The sequence below is a fragment of the Rhinopithecus roxellana genome, chromosome 9 (genome assembly GCF_007565055.1).
Source record: "Rhinopithecus roxellana isolate Shanxi Qingling chromosome 9, ASM756505v1, whole genome shotgun sequence".
NCBI lineage: Eukaryota > Metazoa > Chordata > Mammalia > Primates > Cercopithecidae > Rhinopithecus > Rhinopithecus roxellana.
Genome location: NC_044557.1, coordinates 2,316,806 through 2,319,458, shown reverse-complemented (window position 1 = coordinate 2,319,458; position 2,653 = coordinate 2,316,806). Strand labels below are relative to the sequence as shown.

The following is a 2,653-nucleotide window of genomic DNA, read 5'->3' as shown; positions in this document are numbered from 1 at the left end:
CTTCTAACTTCATGTTCTTTTCATAGAATTATCCCATCAGATCCCTGTAGACACTACTTATGAGGTGCTATCCACTGGCTGCCTAGCACCAAAACTGTATAATCAGCATGGATCTTCCACCCCATGCTATGAAGCTATGTTTTCTTTAGATGCCTCTAGAGTAAAAGCTTCAGTCCTTGGTTTGGTCCTGTTCTAATTGACGATCCATATCTTTCCCCAGTAAAAATCCATGAGTTTCCTCCTCATCTGTTTAATACCAGTAAGCAACTCCACCAGAGGACAGAAAGTCAATAGGCTGTTTCCAATAACTGACTCAGCATGCTCTATTTTGGATGTGATATGACTGGCTTCTAGAGCCATGAGCTATTGAACCACAACTGTGGTTTATAGATACCAAATGATGGGTTATTACCGATGACTGTATATTTTCTATTTGACAGCCTTAAGGGGTACAGACCATGATGATTATTTATTTTTATGGATTGTGGCTGCTTAATTTTCTGAAGGCATAGGTCCCAATGGGTTGGCATTTTAATTATACACATGCATGTGTGTGTATGATATATGTATGTATGTGTGTATGAACACACACACACACACACACAGAATTCAGCCATTAGAAAACTTGTTAGCTCCTGTATAAGAATAGCAGTGGGTTCATGTACCCTTTGATGGGAATGATGAGCAGCATGCCAGAACTGCCCACTCGGCCCTGCTTTTGTGACATAGATTTTGATACTGAAACAGAACAAGTTAAAGGCTTGTTCTAAATGGACAAAGCTCTCACAGAACTGGATACAGGCTCCTAAAACAGACAAATCCTTGCCTTTTTAGTGCAGTTGGAGAAGAAGCTGAATTTGAAAGATGTGTGTTATGCAGTGTTGAAGACAAGGCGAAATAGGCCAAAGATTTCTTCTTCCTTCAAGATGATTTCTGTTCTCAATGGAGTATAGTGTTCAGCAAAAGGACCTCCACCAAGTCTAGAAACTAATTTATGTCTGTTTCTGTAGAGTTTACATTATTTCTATTGCTTACACTTTAGAATGTTTATTTTTGGGGGACTAAGAGATTAAAAGAGTGTAAACTAAAATGGTTAAAAAAAAAAAAGAATTGTTCCTACAGATAAGGAATTGAGACTGTGATGAGAAGGTGGTGGGATTCCCTCTGTCTCATCACTGTCAGCCTTGTAGGGGCTGCTACAGTGAATGGAGTCTTGCTTTACCTTCTGATTTGGATTAATGATGGTTTGACTTAGTTTATAGGTCCACATGCCTTCATCCACAATAACAAAATCCTAAAAGCTCTGTGAGCAACAGTGGTTTTACAAACCAATGAAAAAATATATTTGGTGTCAAAATCTGATATCAGTTGAGGTGAGATGATCTACAGTTTCAATGATCTCACTTAGCGTGAAGTATTTCCTCCAGAAATATTAGTGCTTGATGGTTACAGAGTCAGAGTGCTCCATCTCCACAATTTGGTTTGTTCTGGTCTATGTAATGTCTAAAATATGAAAAGAATCTGAATACATTACAGAATAACATCCTTTGTTTGTAAGTAGCTAAAACACTAATTGGGGAAATTTCTAAAAAATGTGATGCTTTCACAACAACGGTTTAATTTGGAGGAGAAAAATCAATTGTTACATAATTAAAAATCAGTTGTTGAATGATTATTCTGGAGGCTGCAAGTTAACTAAATTTAACCTTTACACTGCTTTCCCAAAATGGTGACATTGTGACTCTAGTTACAAAGAAAGCCACATAATAAAACATATCCATCCCCAAAGATTTCAAAATAAAAAATAGGAACCTGTACTTGTATCCATCCTGTCAAAATGTGAATGCTGTTCTCAACATTGAATGACATTTGGATGATCTTTTAACTTTTATTTTTTTAACTTTTATATAATCCCGTGGCTCCTAAACTTTACTGCACATCAGAATCACTTGAGCATCTTTATTTTTTTATTTTTTTAAAAATTATATGGGCCGGGCGTGGTGGCTCACGCTTGTAATTCCAGCACTTTGGGAGGCCGAGGTGGGCGGATCACTAGGTCAGGAGATCGAGACCACAGTGAAACCCCGTCTCTACTAAAAAAAAAAAAAAAAAAAAGAAAAAAGAAAAAAAATTAGCCGGGCGTGGTGGGAGCCTGCAGTCCCAGCTACTGGGAGTGGCTGAAGCAGGAGAATGGCGTGAATCCGGGAGGCGGAGCTTGCAGTGAGCTGAGATGGCGCCACTGCACTGCAGCCTGGGGGACAGAGGGAGACTCGGTCTCAAAATAAATAAATAAATACGTAAATAAATAAATAAGTAAAAATAAAAATAAATTATATGGAAGGCTTGCATGTCATCCTTGAGCAGCGGTCATGCAAATCTTCTCTGTATTGTTCCAGTTTTAGTGTATGCTCTGCCAAAGCCAGCACATCTTTAAAAATACTCAATACTCTGCCTTGGGCTCCCAAAATGCTGGGATTACAGGCGTGAGCCTTCAAGACCAGCATGGCCAACATGGCGAAATCCGTCTCTACTAAAAATACAAAATTAGCTTGGCGTGGTGGCTCACACCTGTAATCCCAGCTACTCGGGAGGCTGAGGCAGGAGAATCGCTCGAACCCCGGAGGTGGAGGTTGCAGTGAGCCAAGATCAAGAT

General features: G+C 39.4%; 1 non-coding gene across 1 annotated transcript; it reads right to left on the bottom strand.

Moving 5' to 3' along the window:
* Positions 1 to 2,319: 2,319 nt before the first annotated feature.
* Positions 2,320 to 2,424, bottom strand: LOC115899754. Its single transcript, XR_004059365.1, has one exon. It is a non-coding gene; the product is annotated as a U6 spliceosomal RNA (small nuclear RNA).
* Positions 2,425 to 2,653: the final 229 nt, after the last annotated feature.